This window comes from Helianthus annuus, chromosome 8 (genome assembly GCF_002127325.2).
Source record: "Helianthus annuus cultivar XRQ/B chromosome 8, HanXRQr2.0-SUNRISE, whole genome shotgun sequence".
Taxonomy (NCBI): domain Eukaryota; kingdom Viridiplantae; phylum Streptophyta; class Magnoliopsida; order Asterales; family Asteraceae; genus Helianthus; species Helianthus annuus.
Genome location: NC_035440.2, coordinates 122,014,083 through 122,037,692, shown reverse-complemented (window position 1 = coordinate 122,037,692; position 23,610 = coordinate 122,014,083). Strand labels below are relative to the sequence as shown.

General features: G+C 38.7%; 1 long non-coding RNA gene across 2 annotated transcripts; it reads left to right on the top strand.

Annotated features, from left to right (window-relative positions):
- The first annotated feature begins 2,947 nt into the window (after positions 1-2,947).
- LOC118480861 lies at positions 2,948-6,338 on the top strand. Of its 2 annotated transcripts, XR_004863909.1 has the most exons (4): positions 2,958-3,972; positions 4,046-4,288; positions 5,199-5,286; positions 6,282-6,338. It is a non-coding gene; the product is annotated as an uncharacterized LOC118480861 (long non-coding RNA). The 2 variants fall into 2 exon arrangements; XR_004863908.1 differs by having other exon boundaries at positions 2,948-4,288.
- Positions 6,339-23,610: the final 17,272 nt, after the last annotated feature.

Below are 23,610 nucleotides of genomic sequence, written 5' to 3'. Positions count from 1 at the left end.
TGGAAAACTTATGTCGAAACTCATTAAAGGCCCTCACTTAGAAACTGTGACTAACAACTCGGGTAAGCGCCAATATATATTATGTCGTCTATGCTATCTTACTTACCCGAGCAGGTAACCTACGCGGAACGAAACGCTAGTGCGTGAGTATACATGAAACTTAAATTATACGTCAGCGGACGTCGAAGTACATCACAGACGACTTTCGAGGCAAGGCCTTTGGAAAGCATGATTGGGGACGACAATAAAGATGCCAATTCCGTCAGCGGGATAATTACGGATTAAAATGCGGCAAATTGCAACGTGATCCTGCAAGTGACACGATTCACGCTGAGGTATGTTAAAACAAGATTTCACAACAATCTATTCTTGGTCTGAAGAGACTCACAATGGTTGGCGCTGCAAAGGAAGTCACGTCTTCGCATTCCCCCTACTTTATTAATGGCGACTGCACTATGTTTGACATTCCATGGTAATGTCATCTAACAACCGGCCATTACATGAAATTCCAGGTAAAGTCCTTAAATCCCTTTTGTTGAAATTTTGACTTTTGCATATAATGAGTAGATTTTCGCATTTCTACTCCCCCTAACGGTCATTGCATCACGAAGATTTCATTTCTTGATAGCGAACACTCAATTGCTTCATTTCTTGACAAATTAATATGTTACGCATGTTTTGTTTGTTACACATGCGGTTAAATTGATTCATGAAGACCATCGGCGGCTTCACTCTAAATTGTTGCTTTACTAACATTCAATATTGTTTTGCGATGTTCGTGTTTTGCATTGTAATTTGGATCACTGCATTATTGCTAAGTGTTGACTCTTTGGCATCGAGTCAACGAACTCGTTGAAAACTCATTTTCTTTTCGAGTTACATACATGGTTTGTTTGTTGTAACCATGTCGAAGCTTTCTTATTGATACATGAATTTATTGTTGGATTATGTTTCAACCAAGTTCAATTGATTGGACTTGTTCGTAATATATATTCGATTCAAGATTCCATATGATGGATTGAGGCCATCATATTCGAAATAATCCTAACAAGCACTTCATTTACTTTGAACTATACCATGTTTGTTTGGTCTTTGACTTCATTGAATCGTTTCTTTGATCACGATCACCTTGTGGTGGCGTTTTTCACAAGTTTGAAGCTTGCACTAATCTCGTTGCTCACCTCATGTATGGATTTAATTATTTATTTGTTTATTTATATTAAATCCGCTTGTTCGATTTGTTGTATTAAATCAGTCTTATTGCAATTGTGTGTTAGGATAATGGTACACAAGTTCGTATTGAACATTCTGGTGTACCTCTTAGCAGTACTTTCACCATTGAGCGAACTTTTTGTGGTATTTATTGCTTTTCATCTTCGCTCGAAAACATTATTCATCTGTTTCATTTTCAATTGAAAATCCTATGAGATCTGTTTGAAACAAACATTCAGATTTACTTCATTGAACCTTTCATCTGATTTCAAACAAAGGTGATATTTGTTCGATCACCGCTATTATTGAATTGCTTCATTCACTACGACACCTTGTGATGTCGGTATAAACTTGTAGCTTGGGCTAATCGTGAACGAGTGTTTCATGCAAAACACAGGTGATACTTGTTCGATCACCGCTATTATTGAATTGTTTCATTCACTACGACACCTTGTGGCGTCGGTATAAACTTGTAGCTTGCGCTAATCATGATCGATCGTTTCATGCAAAACTACGTACGTACGTTCTTTGCTTGGCTAATCATTTAAATAGTCTTAATGCAACTATGTATTAAGACGATGATACACCAGGTTCGGTTGTATTTCATTTCGGTGTATCCTTGCAACACGTTGATTTTATTCATTTAATGGTTCAAGAGTTGATAAATCATTTTTATGATTCTACTTATTTGAGTTTGTTGAATTCGAGTTTAACTTATACAACAACCAACGCTAGATTCCGTTGGTAGTAAATTCTATTGTTTCAAAAATTGATTTACAGTTAGTGAACGTTCATTTGGAATTCCACTGGTTGAATTTCCTCTTTTGTTGAACCCAGTAAACCTAGTCACATTGGTGATAGTATCACAACATCTCGTTCGCTTGACATCGATTTCTGGAACAAACTCAGTTAAACTGTTGGGTTCCTATTGTTGCAAAATGTTCTTGCAATCACGTAATCTGAACAAGTTTTGGTTCGATTACACGGTCATTCACTTGGGTACTATTCGGACTTACCTAGGAACGTTATAACTCTAAGGAGATAACGTAGTACAAATTTCGAGGACGAAATTTTTGTAACAGGGGGAGAATGTGACAACTGGTAATTAACGGCTTCTAATTACGCGTTTAACAAATGTTTAAGCGATAATAAGTAGTGTTTAAGACACGTAGATTAACTCATTTAGGCCCTTGGGGTTCCCAGGAACGTTTATTCGGCCCTACAGTGCGCGAATGGTGGTTTAGGGGAAAACCCCTTAAACGTTAAACGACAACGAATTGAAAGCATCGGACACGCGTATTAACTCAAAATTGAAAGATTTTGATATATTTAGCTTCGCTTTCGAATTCTAATGCTCATAGTTAAAACCAGATCGAAAAACGGTTTAAAGTGACGAATGACGCAATTTTTACGCGATTTTTACCGTAATCAGTGAACGAATGCGCAAACGACATCTACCAACACTATTTTACGCATTTTTAAATCAAAATTTTAGGTTGCGATGCTATGTGGTGTTCGGGATTCGTAAACGGGTCCGTAGGAGCTGACAGGCCACTTAAAAATACGAGATTGGGCTTGTGAGCTTTGAGCCCAAGCCCACCTAAAACCCCACATAAGCTAACCATATAAGACTAAGCAAACCACTCCATAGTAATATATGTGTGTAATGCTAAAAAAATATATATACATATATATTTAGATATCTATTTCTTATTATTATTATTATAAGTTTCGACAAGTTAATTGTAAATTATATTTGTGATACGCGTTAGCGCAACCCGAATACAAACGTATAAAAAAAATATTTTTATACGGGCATTCATACTTTCTTTATTATTATTCTATTTGATATACTATTAAAAAAAAAGGAATCACTAGTGCGTATAATTAAACGGGCATTCTATACACCAACCAAAACTTAAATCCACATTCAAAGTTAACCATATGTCCAAAATCCTCCATGATTTACTTTGTCCTTTTTTTATGGATACACTTTGATCAACTTTCTGAATTTGACTTGACCACTCATACTAAACAAATGGAAAGAGTACAAGCAGCATGCTTTTACCCTATCAACCTACATATTATTTAACTTAACCAAAACTATCTCCTTCCCTTCCATTTCGTTAATTTTTATTTTCCACACCCTCCATCTGATTTTCTCTATCACCTTTTAGATGGTGATTTGATTGGTGAATGGAAATTATACAACACCATTATGATCCACACACACCCTAAGCCTGACCATCTCAAGATTGAAACCTCCTTACAATATATGAACAACTACCAATGACCATCCCTTTCATTTTCTCTGTAGACCATAAAAAAAAAATATGGAATTCACGTTCTCAAAAACAAAACATAAACTCACAGACCTTTCATCTTCAACATCCACTTACCTCTCTCCTTTTCTCACGGATCCGGCCGCCGGAGACGAATAACCGGCCGACTGCCGGTGGTTCGGTGGCTTGGTTTTTCAGGCAAGACCCCCCCCCTTGATGAATTCTCGATGACGGGGCGAAGAACAGAAGAGAGAGAGAGAGGAAGATAGACGAAGCGGCGCCGCCGCTCACGGCGGCGACGGCGGTGGAAGCGACGATGGTGGTCGGTGGTGTCTCGCCGGCGACGTTAAGCTCCTGAGATGATGCAGATGTTTTCGACAATGAAGAGAGGATGTTGACAGTGGTGGTTCGAGTGGCGATAGCTGTGGTGGACGCCGGAGCTCCGGTCCGACCGTCGACGACAGTAAGCTCAGTTCAGGTTTGTATTCTGTTGGTTTCATGGAACAAGTCAACTTTTGGACTCGAGTTACTATAACATGAGTTTGGTTCAGCCTGTCGGTTCAACAAAGTGCAGCTTGGCTAAGGGTAGTTTCGGGTCAGATTATAGTTTCGGGTCAACACCGGGTCAAACCCGGTCAGAGCTGGTCAAAGACGGTAAACGGGTCAAGTCCCGAGCTTCGGGTCGGCAGTGGTCAAGTCAGTTTTGGTCAGCCGGTTCGGGTCAAGCGGCTTGGTCAGATGATTCGGTTCAGTTGACTCGGTCAACTCAGTGAGTGTTTCGACACGAAGATTTGGTAAAGATTAACGACGCGTTTAATATTTATGTTATATTTTTAGTTTTAATACTTACGTGGCAAACGAGCTCGAAACGATTTAACTATAGTTTGCGCTTCTTGAAATTTTTAGCAAATTGATATAGTGTTTGAATCTTGATTGAATTTTTATAAAATAACGACAACTTGTGTTGTCGGGTGTGTCCAAAAACAGAGGGAACTCTGCCCGTTTTTCGAGAAAATCCGTAAAAACAAAACCTGTTTTATTACAAAACGACCTTTATGACAATCAATATATATGTATATATTTCCTCGACGACACTTTATAACCTACAAGAAACAACGATAACACGGATTCTTTTTATAAAAATATATATGGTTTTTATATTTATTTCAAATATCTAACGACACGATTTTGTTTTATAAAATAAATATAGTTTATATATTTATTCCAATTATCGAGCAACACGAATTCATTTTATAATAATAAATATAGCTTATATATTTATTTCTAATATCGTACAACACGAATTGTGTTATAAAAATAATTATAGCTATATTTATTTTCAAACGTCAAAGGTTCGACGATTCTTTTATAAATAAATATAACTTTATATATTTCTTTTAAATGCCTAAACGGCGTACTATATATCAACGTACGACTTATCGGGACGACTAATGCGATTATACGGATATATTTATATGTTTTTATATAGATATTTATTTATTTTAAAATCTCTCAAGAACTAAGTATTTCCAAAACTTAGTAACTATTAACGACATTAAACGAGACTTAACGTGTATAACTTAATCGTTTCCATTAAGTTAACAACTAACCCTTGAATCGTTCAGTAAACGATTCGGTAGAGCTCGGTGGCATGTAGCTTACTTAACGTATTTATTTAGGAACTTATAAGATATTCCGTGATAGGAATATTGTAGAATGCACGCTAGCGAGTCACGTCTTGGAAACGGCATCACGGAGTCGTATTTAGCTAGCTTTGCACATGGAAATCCAGGTGAGTTCATAACCACCACTTTTTACTGTTTTACATTTTTATAAATGTTTTCGGGGGTGGAAAGACATGCAAGTTTTTACAAAAGCAAACACTATTTTGATGAACGAAAACACATATTTATAAACCATGTTGCAAATGAATTTCAACGAACTCGAAAGGTTTACGAAAGGTTTATACTAAACATACCGGTTTTACAAAACGTGCATGATTTTCATGACTAGTGACAGGAATGTCCTAGTTACTACAACGGAACTGGGTTGGCCAGCGTACGAAAAACGAGACAACTCAGGGAGATCATATCCCCCTTTTCTTTCAACGTTTCGGTTTACAACTTTAGGGGGGAAATACATGTCAAACTTAGGTATGATTAAGTTATGGAATGAACTCTTAGATCATGTGAGCATAGGCTGTAACTGAGGTGCCATTAATCCTTTTGAGGACCAAGGAACAAAGGTTAGATCTAATGGGTACGGGCGAGCCCCACTCACGGTCCATGGGTGACCACTTAGAGTGCTGTTGTGTCCAGCGTCGAGAGTTCGACACTTAAATTGCCTACGCGGGTTGAGTACCTCCTATGTCGTCGCATATATTAATGTCCTCGCGAAATATTAATGATCAACATGTTCATAGACGCTTTACATACCAACTTACAACGCTATAACTTTCAAATGTTTTTAATATCCATTTGATGCAAACTCATAATACATGTATTTACAAACTTTGATAATGTTTTCAACTTATGTACAAGTAAGAGGACGTGTTGGTCCTGCTTACAAAGACTTCTTTTGGGCTCGGCCCATTCTCTTTCGTGCAATGCACAAAGATTTTCGTGGGCTAGACTCACAGTTTTCATATATCATGCCAAGAAAATGATTTTACTATATTTTCTCAACAACTTTAAAACCGGTTATCAAAAAGATTTCTTTTAAATCTTTTCAAAACAAACTATGAACTCGCTCAACTTTATGTTGACTTTTTCGCATGTTCTTTCTCAGGTTTCATTTTCAAAAACTATGGAACGGTTGGAATAGGAGAACCCACGAGATTTCGAGTACTTAGCGGCGTTCCCATTCTAGAAGTCTTAGCTTATTTGCTTCCGCTGTGCAATGAAGATACCAGTCCAGTCACGCCAGCTCTGACTTTTTCGGGGTGTGACAAATCACCCCAAAATTTTTTTCAAAAATTTTCATTTTTTTTACTTGTCTAGGTTTAATTTGGGAATTTCAAGTTCTAAAAAGGTTATATTTTTACAAATTTACAACCGATAGCGTCGTGATAAAAAGAACCAACATAAGAAAATTATGAAACGACATGACAAGTTTAGTAAAATTTGATTATATATACTTGATCACATAAAAACTCATTCCCACAAAAAGTGAGTTTTGAGCCTTTATTGAGCATACAAATATATATCTTTAAACTGAATGCTCGTTTTTCATTTCTTGTGTGAATAGCCGCTTGGTTCTTACGACTTTAGAACTTGCCACAACGATACATTCCCGATCCTTACCAATTTAAACCCGAGTAAGTAAATGACGGAGGCATTAGGACTAACCTTTTTATTTCTACACCATTATTTTTCTTTTTTTTTTACCACCTACCCAAAATCCCCCTAGTTAACCCCTTTGAGTCTAAACCTTTTCATTTCTTAACCCAAAACAAACACCCTTTTACCCACCAAAACCCTTTATCATTTTAAACCCTTTATTTTAGTAACAAAGCTCGGTTTTTCTTATGACTTGCTTATGAAAAAAAATGATGATGATGAGTCCAAAAGAAATAAGCAAACAAGTCTATCAAAAAGAAATTTGTTTGAATAATGGCTTCATCAAAATAAAAAGTTACAAAATAATTACAAGTCTTAACGAAAACCGACGCTTTTTACGCCTTTCGCCCTTTTACTAACTACTAACCCAACCACCCACCTTTAGCCCAAGCCTAACCCTTCACCCAAAAAGTCCTCTTGATATTTACAAAGGTATATAGTTAAAAAGGAGGTGGATTGATTGCTTGGCAAGCTTATGGTAGGAGTAAGTTCCATGCCGGTCTCGAGTGATTCACTAAAATACATCTTCAGCCGAGTGTTGAGTGATCCCTCGTGAGGTATGTGAACTTGTATATAAATGGAATTTTAAAAAGGCATGTTATGCCCTAATAAGTAATTTATCTTATGAAATGTTTTAAATAAATCATGACGAATATGATTGTAAATAAATAAAAATAAAACTTAATAAAGAATCTTGGAAATCCCGACACTCTATGACAAGCCCAAAAACCTTCTCTTCTACCCATTCCATTTGGGAGTGTAAAGCCACATTATAAGGAGTTTTGCTTGAGGACAAGCAAAGATTCAAGTGTGGGGGTATTTGATGTGCACAAAATGCAACATATAAATTACATCAATTGTGGCATAAAACTAACCCTTTTTTAGTACTAATGTTGGAAAAAGTGTGTTTTTGTCTTCCTTTTTGTATTTTCAGGATAAAATGAGTTCAAATGAACAAAAGAAGCAAAAAGACAGCCAAATCTAACATAAAAACAAGAAAAGGAACAAACGTGGCATGCCCGACCCCCCGACAGCATCTTCCCAAGCAAAACAAGAGAACAGAAGGCTTAACACGCCCCGTGCTCAGTGAGCACGAGGGCGTGCCCAAGTGTCTGCAGAAAATACAAAGTTGTACAAGCTTCTATCACCCACCATGGGGGCGTGCCCAGCGGACACGGGGCCATGGTCAACTCTAAGAGTCTCAGAATCTAGGGAAATCTTAATAGTACAGATACGCTTCTGCACACGGGGTCGTGCCCAGCGGACACGGGGGCGTGGTCAACTAATGCAGATAAACTGCAATTAATGAAGAAAGAGAAGGGGATGGACACGGGGCCATGCCCAATGGACACGGGGCCATGCCCGAGCTGCTGTTCAGGCTATAAATAGGGGTGCTTGGCTCATTTGCAAACCTTCCCTTAGCACACCACCTCTATCACACTCCACCCACCCACCACCACCATCACACCACCATCATCCATCATCCATCATAGAGTGTGTGAGTCGTCTCGGGATCCAAGATTGATCGTAAGAGTTCTTGACAATTAAAGGCCATGTTTGCCTAAGTCTCTTACATCACTTGGTGAAGACAAGTGTTTAGTGTAATACTTTTTATTTTTAATCTTTTCGCACTTTTTATTTGGTTATGTATTAATGACTTTAATAACTAGTTTCTTATGTTGAAGGTGATTCTTCCTTATCGTTTGTCTGTGGTGTCTTGGCATTATTTTACTGTCTATATAAAATAAAAGATTATCACCATTCATATCTCCACGGTCTATATGGAGATATGTTGGCTACCTGGTCGGGGGTTAAGGGAACAGTTTAGTAAGAGTCTTGCCTTGTTCAGTGTATAGATCCTGCAAGGATCTGGGTCCAATTTAGTAGGACCTCCTTCAATACCCACCGGTATTGGATGGCGGGGGTCCAAACTCTTTGATCCCCTCATATGTAAGCTACTATTAAAACTTTAACCCGGCTACTTAGGGCTGTATCCCTGCTGACTCGGACTACTTAGCCGAGGGTAGTGTCACCTTCAAAAGAGGGGCCTACCACATTATGCATTAATAACTTAATTAATTATCTTTCAATAATCCAACCCTTTAGGATTGTATCCTTGCTGACTCAAACTACTGGGTTGAGGGTAACATCACCTTCAAAAGAGGGGCCTACTACAATAACTAAGATAATCTCTTAAAAAGTGCAAAAGTGCGGAAATAATAAAAAGTTACACTATACACGAGTCGGATCCAAGTGATTCATCTTGTCTATCTGTTTTTATTTTTATTTTATTTTTTAGCATTTTAGTTAGTTTTATTTTTCTAGATTAAAAACCTTTTTCTAACTTTTGATTTGATTAGACATTGAAGATAAACTGGTACTAAAAGCTCTTGTGTCCTTGGACGACCTCGGTATCTTACCAACACTATACTACGCTCACGATGGGTGCACTTGCCCATATGTGTGTTTAGTGTTAGAAAATATCGTGTTTTATAAATTTAAAACTTGGCTAAAAAGTGTAAAAGGGCTTAAAATATATATCAAAAATATATAACACCACACACACATCAGCTGCAATGCTTCATTTATCACTCTCATCCCTAAGAAGAATGACTCGCAGACAGTTACAGATTTCCGGCCAATCTCGTTGGTTAGTTTCCTGTATAAAATTCTTTCAAAGACACTTATGAACTATCTTAAAAAATTTATGGATCCCCTCATATCAGCAAACCAATCAGCCTTTGTTAGCGGGAGGTACATTCTTGACATCCCTTTAATTATTAGCGAAACGGTCTCCTGGGTAAAAAGAAATAAACGCAAACTTCTGATTTTTAAAGTCGATTTTCAGAGAGCGTGTGACTCTCTCAACTGGAAATTCTTGTTTAAAGTCATGGAGAATATGGGTTTCCCGGAAAAATGGGTTTCTTGGATTCAAGGGTGTTTAAAATCAGGAAGGGGCTCGGTTTTGGTAAACGGCTCTCCCACGGGGGAATTCCCATTTAAAAGAGGGCTCCGTCAAGGAGACCCCCTTTCACCGTTTCTGTTTATTATAGCGTTGGAAGTTATAAATATGTTTATGAAAAGGGCCATGGAATTGGGAATGTTTCATGGGGTCAAATTTCCGAACAGAGGACCGGTTCTATCGCATCTTTGCTATGCGGATGATGTCCTTTTTATAGGCGAATGGTCGGAACACAATGTGGTCAGCTTATGCCGATTTTTAAGGTGTCTCAGTTTAGTCTCCGGGTTACAAGTGAACCATAAGAAATGCCAATTGTTCGGAGTAGGAGTGGAGGAGGCGGAAGTAAATCAGATGGCGAGAACTCTAGGGTGCAAGGCGAGTGAGTTCCCATTCCTATATCTCGGTATCCCGATTGGGGAGAATATGAAAAAGGGCGAAACATTGGCAGCCAGTAATCGATAAGTTTCATAAAAAGTTATCCTCATGGAAGGCTAGATAACTTTCCCTTGCGGGTAGAGTGACGCTTGCAAAAGCGGTCCTCAAAAGCTTGCCTTCTTATTATTTATCTCTTTTTTCAGCTCCGAAAGTTATAATTAAAAAACTGGAAGGTTTGAGAAGGGATTTTGTGTGGGGAAAATTGGGAACGAGAAACAAAATGAGGTGGATTCGGTGAGAAAAGATGATAAAACCAAAGACTCACGGGGGGATTGTGATCGGTGGAATCGAAGACTTCAATATTGCCATGCTCTCCAAATGGTGGTGGCAGTTCAAGAATGAACTGACCCAACTTTGGGCAAAGGTTATGGTGGCCATCCACAAAACGACAAAGAATTGCAAGTTAATTCTGGTTAAGAAGACAGTCCCGGGGGTGTGGAAGAACATATGTGCGGTCGGGGGAACCTTATTTAAACTTGGTATTTGCATACAAGATAAACTTAAGGTTGAAGTTGGGGAGGGGGCGAACACGCGGTTCTGGCTGGACCGCTGGGTCATAGGGGAACCTCTCAAAGACCTTTTTCTAGATCTTTTCTGTATGGCAGCTGATAAATTTGCGAGTGTAAAGGCGTGTATGAAGATTATAGGTGCAACTACAAAATGGGCCTGGGACTGGGCTGAAAGCCCAGCCGCAATTAGCGAATGGCTGCAGCTGGGGACGTTGATGCGGTTGCTACACCAGTTTAAGGCGGGTAGCGGTAGAGATAAATGGAAATGGGATAATAACTTTGGTTACGATTTCTCAGTAAAAGTAACAGGCTGGATATTATCACTAAGAATGTTACCGATGAGAAAGTGCATTGGAACCCGTGGGCTCCTCCTAAATGCAACTTGCTTCAATGGCGAGCCATGTTGGGTAAGGTTGCAGCCAAAGACGAACTTTTTGCTCGTGGAATCAGCATGTTAAGTGGCACTTGTGACAGATGCGGGTTTGGCTGGGAAGACGCAAACCGTATTTTCGTGAATTGTATGCTTGCAAGAAGTATATGGTGGGAGATGTTTGTATGGGTTCGCATCCCTTTTCTTGTAGATGTGAACAACCTCAAGGATCTTCTGAAAGTGGTACATAAGAGTCACGGGTCTGGTTTATGGAAGCGGCTCGTGACCACGGTGGCATGTGCCACCGTTTGGAGAATATGGGAGGCTAGAAATAAAAAGCTTTTTGAAGGGAAGTTCATCCAACCTCGGAAGATGGTCAATTTTATAAAAGAAGACGCGTATGTTTGGGTGAGCCAAAGATCAAAAGTCACAAACCTAACCTGGGAAAAATGGAATGCCTTTGATGTAGTAGATTGTATTTAAGTGTTGTTCTTTGTTTTGGGGTTTCCGTTTTGTATTTTCAGCCCATTGCTGGCTCTTTATATTTATATATAAAGCAATTTGTCGTTAAAAAAATAAAGTCTATATATTAAATCTGCTATAAAAAATAGAAAAAACAATTCACTAGCTGCAACCGCCAGTTTTCTCCAATGATTGTTTATTCCCTCTCATGCGAGATGGAAATGTTTAATTAATTGGAGATCATAGTTGCCCATGGCATTATAGCCTAGTGACATTTTGGTGGTGGGATAAGACTTATGACCATTATGTCATGGGTTCGATTCCAACAAGTGGGGTTTTTCCCATATTTATTGGGTTTCCTCCTGAATTGGTGTATTGGCATTATTGTCTAGTGGAAATGGATATGATCGGGGGATTCCGCTAGTGGCACGATTATATTCTAGTGGTCCGTCAGTGATCCAAATTTGCCGTTAAAAAAATTAGTGATCATAGTTATATATGTCGTTGACATCGAACTGTGAATAATTGAGTATCCATCTATTTTTTTTATGTTGTTTGGGTTTGTGCTAACCTTAAGACGAATTATGTCGAATTTACGTATTATATATTCTTATGTTCCCACTAAAGTCAATGGGAACAACATGAAATCTCAACCGTTAGATGAAACTGAAATTAAATCCTAAGGGGCTGTTTGTTTAGGTCTGAATGGCCACATTAAGAGGCAAGCCTCTGAATCGGACAGAGGCAAGGTGCTTGGTTCACCAAATAAGCATCTCTTAAAGAAACCATTCAGAGCAGAATGGTTCAGATAATTTTGAGATCTGGATAGAAATTATTACATGTATACCCTTATACCCTAGACCCATCTCTTCTTCCACACACAGCCGCACTTCCCCTCATTTTCTTCCACCATCGAGCTCCTCCACTCTGCAGCGCCCTCCCCATTAATCGGAGGTCCACTCTGCAGCGGCGACCTTCTTCACCATCGACCTCCTCCACTCGCACCGCCATCTCCACAGCCGAACTTCTTCACCGTCGATCTCCTCCACTCTACTCTGTCAACCTTCTTCCGCAGTCGACTAAGGTACAAACAAATACCTATATCTCTGTTGTTTAATATATATCTGTTTCGATTGCTTTTTTTATTTGTTGTTTGATTTATCTCTAGGATTCAAAAAAAGGAACTTTTTGTTGAATGTCTTCGATGAATAAAAAATGATTCATTTTGTCATCATCTTAATTTGTTTTATCTGAACTCACAAGATTAATAAATAAAAAAATTAAATTGTTGCACCTTGGAGTTTAGGATTCAACAAAGGAACTTTTTCTTGAATGTCTTCTAGACAAGCTTAAAAGATGATTCATTGGGCTACTGTCCATATATTGTACTAAATCCTGTTGTTGAAAATTTTGCACATTAGTGATTTTTATTGTAGCCTAAAGTTCATGTTATCATTAACAACTGAATAATAATATGTTCTGTTTGAGTTTGAATATGATTTTGAATTTGATTTTGGTGCTATCGATTAAGGTACTGTTTCTCTGTTTGGTGCTATATCTTTGTGATGTATAGTTTGAATATGATTTTGAAGCATGTATTGTGTTTTGAATTGTTCAAAGAAATGGCACAAAAAAGGGTAGGACTAATTGAAACCTAGAGGGTGTTGAGAAAACATTTCTTGAAACATGTCTTCAAGAAATCACACTTTGTGGACGTGAAGGGAGCAGTCTTAAACCACACTCATGGAAGAATGTAGGTGAAAAGTTGAAAATAGAACACAATTTCGTAGTGGATCAAAAGCAAATGAAGAATCGTTATGATTATACAAAATCAAAATTTGCGGCATGGTTAAAGCTTAAAAACAAAACCGGTAATGTTTATGATCAAATGGTTCAAATTAAAATTGTACGAATAGTATGAATTTCTATTTGGATTATAGTATGTTTCCATGAACTTTGAAGAATTTATGTGTAAGTTGGATTTTCTATTATGTTTTGTATTTTTTTAAGTTATTCATCATTCAGTACAAAGCACTAAAGAAACAACAATATTTCATTCAACACAAAGTAGTTCAGATGGGTAAAAATGTCATTTTACACAGTCATTCAGAGGTGCAACCAAACATCACTTTACTTGTCGCAACCCCCGATCCCTAATCCCCGGGAGCGGGTGGCCGTGAGCCAGTTTCGGTGGTATCACATGATTGTCCAATTTGGCAGCGGAATTTTTCATCAGGACCGTAGTTAGGAAATATTTTATCATAGTAAATCACCACATTTTATAACATTAAACACATGGGTAAAACCCAAGTTTTCAGTATACACACTTTTATAGGAATAAATCCTATTTTATTTAACAAAAACATCTATTTTATTCTTAGGTAACTTTATTGCCACTTTTCCAAGCCTTCAGTGTTGTCCAGCTGGCTTCTATTTGGCTCTCACATTTTGTTACCTGAAACGCATTTTAAAAGCATTTTGTCAGTGGAAATACTGGTGAGTAAATCCCAGTTTAAGTAAAACCATTTCACAGTGTACAGTATTGAGGGCGCATCCGCAATTACATTTGTTTCCAAGATATAACAATTAACATCAGTGGTACTGTCGTACTCAACTTGTGGAAATGTTACTCCTTGACCAGGTGGTAACAAATTTTGTATACAAAACCCCAACATACCCACTATAATTGTATTCTTACAAATACTCAATAACTGTTATTTGCATGGAAAGGTATTCAAGGTTTTGTAAAAACAATAAATAAAAAGGTTTTCAAAAAGTGGATCAACTCACATTGCTGTCTTAGGGTTTTTAGTAAGGATTTCCTGGGATTAATCTATAAATTACACAAATGCACGTGTGTTAGTATAATAACCCATTTTAACATTAGTAATACCCTCCCCGAGACGGCATTCCAACGACTACGTCGGGCAGAACCACGACAGCCGTTACAGAACCCTAGATCAATCGGCAGAGTATCTAATACGTCTCCAGGGGTTATGATACTTACATCGTAGCAGAACCTCGCTATTTAGGGGGTATAATACCCGCGTATAATAAGCCTACTATCAGAAATTGAGATTGAGAATTGAATTTTGAACGAGCAGACTGAAGATCCGAGGCCATCTATTTATAGTTGCTGAATTCGACTTTCACGCGGCCCGCGTAAAGGTAAGCTTAGGCTTACGCGGCCCGCGTCAAACTCGGGTCAACGTATAGCTTGGCTGGGTCAACACATAGGTCTGCCGGGTGTTGGGCCACGTGGCCTCACTGGGCTTTGCCACATTCTGGGCTTCTCGCGGCCCGCGTGAAGGTTGGGGTGGGGTTACACGGCCCGCCTCAACTTAAAATTTCAGATTTTTAATTTATTTTTTAATGCTATATTGTATTTTGGGCTCGGTTTTCACATACAGGGTGTATTTAAAGACATATTGGGACATTTTAAATATTTTTTGGGTATCGGAAAAATTACGAGGGTGTCTGTTTTCTTGAGGATTGTTACATCCTCCCCACCTTGTTTTAGAGCTCGTCCTCGAGATCTACAGGAATAGGTGTGGATATTTCTTTTGCATTTCTGATTCAAGCTCCCATGTGTACTCAGGTCCTCTTTTGGAGTCCCACTTCACTTTGACCAGAATTAATCTCTTATGCTTGAGATTCTTAACTTTCCTGTCTTCGATCTGTAGAGGCCTCTCAACAAACTTGAGTTGTTCATTTACCTTTATATCTTTAAGAGGCACTATAAGTGATTCATCAGCTAGGCATTTCTTGAGATTGGATATATGAAATACATCAGCTATTCTTCTAATAATCTCAAAAGGTCCAACATACCTGGGACTTAGCTTTCCTCGTTTGATGAATCTTACCACTCCTTTCCAAGGAGAGACTTTTAACAATACCTTGTCACCTACTTGAAATTCCAATGGCTTACGTCTGTTATCAGCGTAGCTCTTCTGTCGATCACGTGCTGCTTTCAGTCGTTCCTTGACTTGAATGATCTTATCGGTTGTTACCTGAACTATCTCAGGTCTAGATAGTTGTTTTTCCCCAATTTCTGCCCAACAGACTGGCGTTCTGCACTTTCATCCATAAAGTGCTTCGAATGGTGCAGCATTGATACTTGTGTGCTAACTATTATTATAAGAAAATTCTATTAAAGGTAAGTGATCGTCCCATTTACTTCCGAAATCAATTACACAAGCTCTAAGCATGTCCTCCATTGTCTGAATTGTCCTTTCGCTTTATCCGTCCGTTTGAGGATGGTAAGTTGTGCTTAGATTCAACATGGTTCCCATTGCTTTTTGGAAACTTGCCCAAAAATGAGAGGTAAAACGGCTATCCCTATCAGAAACAATTGATAAAGGTGTAACACCCTGTGTTACCGAATGTCAAAGTCAAAGTCAAAGTCAGGATTGACTTCTTTAACTATAGTTAGTCTATTCTATGTTGGTGTTTCTGTTAGTTGTATTATGTGAAGTACGTGTTATTAATCAAAGTAATCGAATGTTTATCGACGCGAAACGATTTGCGACTGTGAATAATAGGAAGTAACAATGCGATAAAGTCAATCAATCGACAATCAAGCTAATCGAATCATCTTCGAACTCGAAACTCGAATTACGCGAATTCTGGTGTTAGTATACGTGTGTGTGTGCCTTATGTGTTACTTGTGCATGTTTACTTTATGTGATGTGTGATCAATCAAATCGAAACTCGAAACTCAATCGAACTCAATCGAAATCGAATCATGATAAATGGTGGCGGAAAGATAGTGCGAAATATAGATGCTTGTATGTAGATATAGTAGTTGGGATTAAAAGTAATTTGAATAGGAAACTCTATCGTATTCGTATCGTCTTCAATCGAAATCGAAATATCAGAAATCGTTGCACCGAACGCTCAAAACAGGCTGTTGATCGATCAGGCTCCTAGCCGATCGAACAGCCCAGCCGATCGGATGGACTGTCCGATCAAAGCAGGCTGTCCGATCGGGATACCTGGCCGATCGACCAGCCCTTTCCTCTTTGGGAAGCCTATAAATAGCCCTGTCATTATCATTCTTTCCACTTTTGGAAACTCTCTGACCGACCAGCTCGTGCTCTTCACTATTTCTCAGATTTCTCAATCCCGGTAAGATTTCATCCTAAATCTTGTACTTTCTTGATCAATGCACGCTCCTACACCTTTCTATCTTTCAAATCTTGATTTCTAACCATGAAATCATCAAGATCTAAGTGTTCTAGGATGATGTCATCATGGTGTTCTTGAAGAACTTCATGTTTTGGCCTCAATCCACCAAGAATCACTTGGATCTAGCCACTTTCCACATAAACAAACAAAGATCTACCACAGATCTAAACATATTCACGGTGGAAAAGATTGAAACGGAGCTTGAACCCACTCACTAATCATTCTAATAGTTGTATGGTTCAAGATTCGGATTCTATCTACGAGATTCACCGATTTCGGGTTAAACTATAAACTCCGTTTCGAACCGTTCACCGGCCGGACTTGGGTGATTCCTGTCCAAGCAGGGGAAACAAGTAAGAACGAAGGTTCCATGGTTCAGCTCGTTGTCAAAATACCTCGATATAACGTCAAGCAATCAGAACAGCCAAGTGTTAGACGAACAGGCCGACCAGGTCAGGATGCTGACCGATCGGACAGGCTGTTTGAACGAACAGCCCAACCGATCGGACATGTCAGCCGATCGACCAGGCCAGCCGATCGGCTAGCACTGGCCCCACACTTTAACAATTTCATGAAGTCTAGTATTGAACGAAGTGCTGTTCGATTGAACTACGGTTTGATTTGAATTACTCTTCGGATCATGAGATACTATGCTTCAACACTTAATCGATTTTTAACTCGTTCGACGTATTGGAGTGCCACCCGATCGAACATGTCGTCCGATCAGGTGACATCCTGCTGAGGACTTACTACTGAAGTACCTAACCGATCGGTTAAGCCGGCCAATCGAACGACCCGTTTGATCGATCCACCTGAAAGGTAAGGACACTTCAATGTTCTCAAATACTACAACGAAAACTTCAAAAGGTCAAGCCATCATACACAAACACATCCTACTCAAAGGAAGAAACAATCTACTCGAACAGCCCAACCGATCGAGCCTACCGGCCGACCGAACAGGCTGTCCGAACGGACTATCAAACCGAACGAACAACCCATCCGATCGAACCTACCGTTCGATCGACCAGGCTGTTCGACCCATCGACATTTGTATTCGTTTTACGTGTTACTCATCGTTATGATATCGAACTATTCAGGCTAACCCTACTCTCAAGCGCTCCCTTCAATCCATCAACCGCTGTGAGTATACTCGATCCCTTTTTGCTTTTAGCACTTTTGGGTGTTACATACGTTACTTATACGAAATCACATCAAACACACTACTCAATCATTTCAAACGCTAACCGTTACCGAATGTATTACGTGACTAAATGAATGCTTGTTGTTATGTTTACACGTGGAATGTTGTCTACCTGCCTTAACGACGATAGTACTATAGTTTGGACTCAGCACCCATTCACACGGGGGTTGTTAAGGACCATTACTTGCATGGATTACGGTGGTAATAATGTATTGCGAACTGCCTCGGGCAGTCAACCCGCAGTCATTGGTATCGATAGTTCCATGTCGATAATTAACATGCTTCGTTTTCCTCTGTGTACGTGCTGGTTATGCGTAAACTATTTCGAACTCTATTATGCTATTATCAAACTTGTATGCTCACCTTTACATTTTATGTATTGACTTTATTTAACGTATGTGGCAGGCAATTAGGATGCTTATCTGCTAGGAAGGCGAGCTTAGAATAAGCGTCTAGAGCATAGTTGTCTGTAGATCTTGCAGATCGAGTCTCTAGAAGCATTTGAACAATTTTTATATTCAAAATCTGAGTTGTCAGAACGGAATATTTGACTTGATGTTATCTGTAATAATTTGTTTGCTATTTGAGGTACGGTATGGGAAGTATTATATAAATTGAATAGTGATAATAATTGTTATGGAAACTTCTGGACAATCTGTTTCGCTCAGTGCCATGCCCCGATGATTCCGCCATCGGTTGGGGTGTGACAAAAGGTATTCCATGTAATGAAATAGTTTCATTTACATACAATTTGGCTAATTGTTCCATACCAAAAGTTTCCTTCATTGGTAAGAAATGAGCTGACTTAGTTAGCCTACCTACAATCACACAGATTGTATCATTACCTTCTCTTGTTTTGGGTAATTTGTTAACAAAATCCATTGTTATCAATTCCCATTTCCAAACTGGCATCTCCAATTGTTGCAACAAACCTGAGGGTTTCTGGTGTTCAGCTTTGACTTGAGAACAAGTTAAACATTTAGAAACATAAGCTGTTATATCCTTTTTCATTCCTATCCACCAGAAATTTTTCCTTAAATCCTGGTACATTTTATCACTTCCTGGATGCATCGTATATTTAGACTTATGGGCTTCTTCTAATATACGGTGACGTAGGTTCCCTAATTTAGGTATCCACATTCTATCTTTATGGAATCTCCAAATTCCATCTGTACCTTGTTTTAATTTTTCAGTATCGTCCTTGATTACTGATTCTTGTACTTCCCTTATTTGATCATTTAAATCTACTTGTAGATTTAATTTAAGAGAACGTACCCTTTTTGGCTTTTCATGATATTTTCGACTTAAAGCATCAGCCACTACATTGGCTTTTCCTTCATGATACTGGATATCACAATCGTAATCACTAAGCAATTCCATCCAACGTCTTTGTCTCATATTCAACTCTTTTTGCCCAAAAACATACCTTAAACTTTTATGATCTATGAATATGGTAAACTTACTACCATAAAGATAATGTCTCCAAATTTTAAGGGCAAAAATTATAGCTCCTAGTTCTAAATCATGGGTTGAATAATTCTCTTCATGATTCTTAAGCTGTCTAGAGGCGTAAGCTATAACCTTTTGATGTTGCATCAACACACATCCATAACCTAACTTAGAAGCGTCACAATAGACTACAAAGTCTTCAGTTCCTTCTGGTAACGCTAGTATGGGTGCATGGGTTAATCTTTGCTTAAGGATTCTAAAGGCTTCTTCCTGTTTTGGTCCCCATTCAAACTTAATGGATTTACAGTTAACTTGGTTAAAGGAATAGCTATTCTAGAAAAATCTCGAATAAATCGTCTATAATAACCGGCTAATCCTAAGAAACTTCTTACTTCGGTTGGCGACTCAGGGGTTTTCCATTTGGTAATTGCTTCGATCTTTGCTGGATCCACATGAATTCCTTCATGATCGACTAAGTGTCCAAGAAATTGTCCCTGTTCTAACCAAAACTCGCACTTGGAAAACTTAGCGTAAAGCTCTTCCTTTCTTAATAGACTTAAAAGTAAGTGCAAATGTTTTGCATGCTCTTCTTTACTCTTAGAGTAAATTAGAATATCATCTATGAAGACAATTATGAATTTATCCAAATATGGCTTACATATTCGGTTCATCATGTCCATAAATGCGGCTGGGGCATTGGTTAAACCAAATGGCATGACAGTAAATTCATAATGACCATACCTTGTTCTGAATGCAGTTTTAGGAATGTCCTCTTCCTATACCTTTAATTGATGATATCCTCATCTTAAATCGATTTTACAGAAAAATCGAGCTCCTTGCAGTTGATCGAACAGATCATCGATTCTTGATAATGGATACCGATTCTTAATCGTGACCTTGTTCAATTCACGGTAGTCAATGCACATACGCATTAATCTGTCTTTCTTTTTGACAAACAAAATCGGCGCTCCCCATGGTGATGAGCTTGGTTGTATAAATCCTTTCTCCAACAATTCGTCTAATTGTTTCTTTAGCTCCTGCATTTCGGCGGGTGCCAAACAGTAAGGTGCTTTGGCAATCGGTGCTGTCCCTTTTAGTAAATGGATTCTGAATTCAACTTCCCTGTCTGGAGGTAATCCTGACAATTCTTCTGGAAATACATCTGAAAACTGGGATACTACTGGAATGTCTTTTAGTTCTTTTCCTTTAGTGTTAGTGATTATAGAAATCAAATACACTATCGATCCTTTTCTTATATAACCTGCAGTTTTTATCACAGAAATGAATTTAGTGGATCTAGATGTTTTATCTCCTTTAATTGTGATATTTTCACCCCTTGGTGAATTTACTTGAATTGACTTTTGATCACATAAAATACTGGCTTCATTGGCTATTAACCAATCCATTCCTAACACGACATCAAATCCTGCCAGATTCATTGGGTAAAGGTTTGCAATAAACTTTTGATTAAAAAATTCTATTCTTGCTCCCTGCAAGATTTCAGAAATCCTAACGGTTTCTCCATTTGCTGTCTCTACTAGACATTCTTGTGGTAGTTTAGTTAATGATTGATTTAGAAGTTTGCAAAACGAGGTATTGATAAAACTTTGGTTTGCACCAGAGTCAAATAATACTTTAGCAAAAATATCATTAACTAAAAACGTATCAGCTATGACGTCTAGGATCATCTTGGCTTCATCTGCAGTTAGAACAAATGCTCTAGCATTTTTAGTGTTCTTGTTGTTTGCAGGTGGAGCTAACTTCGGACAATTTGGCTTGATATGACCTTTTTCTCCACAATTGAAGCACAATCCATTACTGGAGTTCCTCCTGCAATCTTCTTCCTTGTGTCATGGTGCCTTGCAGTAATTGCAATGAGTGGAGCATCTTCCAGAATGCTTCTTCTTGCAGATCCTGCAGTATGGTGCAGAGGTAGAACCTACATTCCTACGGTTAGAATTCCCAGAACAGAATTCTTGAGTAAGCCTTTGGGTTAGGTTTCTCCTCTGATCTTCTTCTCTAGTACGCACCATTTTATCAGTCAAGGTATTGGCTAGTTCTACAGCTTCTTCTATGGTTTGGGATCTAGCTGCCTTGACTACATGCCTAATTTCTCCAATTAATCCCCAGATGTAACGAGAGATTAATACCGGTTCAGGTGATACAAGGGTTGGTACTATTCTAGCGTATTCAAAGATTGTAGTAGTATATCCCTTACTATCTACCCCGGTCATTCTAAGGTTCAGAAACTTATTGGCTATCTGCTCCTTTTCATTGGGAGGACAGAACTTCCTTTCTACCATATTTTTAAATTCCTCCCATTCCATGTTATAAACCTTATCACTTCCCCTTGATTGGAGGATACTGTTCCACCATTCCAGGGCTGAGTTCTTAAACAGATTAGAAGCAAACATTATCTTATCTTCTTCAGCACACTTGCTTATTTTCAAAACAGCCTTAGTCTTCTCTATCCAGCGTAGAGCTGCAATGGGTCCTTCATTGCCCGAGAATTCTATTGGTTTGCAGGACCATAATTCTTTGTAAGAACAACCATATGGCATGGTTCTTCTTCTTTTGGGAATGGGCACTTGAAGTACGGGTCCATTTTTTATGCTGTGTTCTGGTTCAATTGGTCGCTTACTGCTATGCTTACTTTTATTATTCGCTTCTTGAACCGTTTGAATAATAAATGGCATTGCATCTATGATTCCTTGTGCCACTATGTGTTGAACGGCATTATTATCAATTTGGTTTCCATTGTTATTGTTGTTCGGATTCTCGTTATTCAGATTATCATTATTCGAGTGGTTGTTGTTCTGGATATTATCATTCTGGTTTTCCTGATTCACTTCGTTGTCCATCTGAATTTTAAACATTTACCAAATATTAATATTACCAATAATATTTGAATATAGCTAATCACATGTCACACACTTTTGGTCAAAAGCGTCGATCATTGCGACTTACTCTATTCATATAGTATGCATCTATTACACACCAGTACTGAAATAAAAATTACAATATCGACTGAAATTTAAAACTACACTACTAGTAGTAGGCATCCGTAGGTTTTTTTAACACATACACACATATATTATTATATTATATTATTATTTCTACCGTTCCCACCATCTATTCAGGGATATGGATTCATCCAAAAATCCATATCGCGTTCATCGTATTTCCATACGAGACGCTCTCCCACCTGTCGCATTCTCTCACTACTTTCTAAAATTTCCTCACCGAAAGTCCTAAGTTCTTGTACGTTTTCTGCACTCATTGGGGGTGCAGGTTCTAGGACTGGGTTTGGAATCTGGGGTGCGGGTTCCTGATATGGAGGTATAGGGGCCTGGTATGGGTAAGGATTTTCTAAAAGCTCCCTAATGTATGCATCGTTATTAAAATAGGGATCTAGAGTATCTAACCCTAGATTGGCTCCTAGGTTGGGCATTGGCACATCTTCGTGAATCGGGTAGCGTTGCACATAGTCCCTAACATCATCCCACCAGGTGTCGTAATTTGTGTCTAGTGGATTTGGTGCAGGTACCCTAGGTATCTCCTCCGGGTTGAAATCATGCATTTCTACTTGATTTCCAGGGTTTTCTATTTCCATGGGTTGATCAGGAATTTATGGTTGTGGTTGGGGTGCTAACATTTGCTCCAGGTTTGGGTCAGCTGCAGTGGTTGCTAAGATATGGATATTAGCTATACCCCTATTAAGCATATCCTGGGCATATGCATCGGTTTCTCTCTTTGCTGCGGCTAGTGCTCTCTGGTCTTGTAACTTTTTCATACGCTTCCTACGCTCGTGTGCTCCCCTACTGAACCATCCACTATTTTTCTAAGGAAATGGCTCTTCAGATTGAGCCTTAAATACGAATATTCCTTCTTCTGTATCAGCAGAGTACCCCGAGAGGGCAGGCTGAGAAGAGGCACCTTCGCTGCTAGGCGAACTAGACAATTGACGATACGCGTCAGATGGTCCTTGGTCGCTCATACTGTAAACTAACAAATAGTCAGATAACACATAACAAGAAAATACAATTATACACGTATTTCTGTTATTTATTTCCTAACACTTTGAATATTGATGTCAGCAGAACACTTCTGTGGCTGAATCAGTCGCATAGCTCAGATACCACCTTCTGTCGCAACCCCCGATCCCTAATCCCCGGGAGCGGGCGGCTGCGAGCCAGTTTTGGT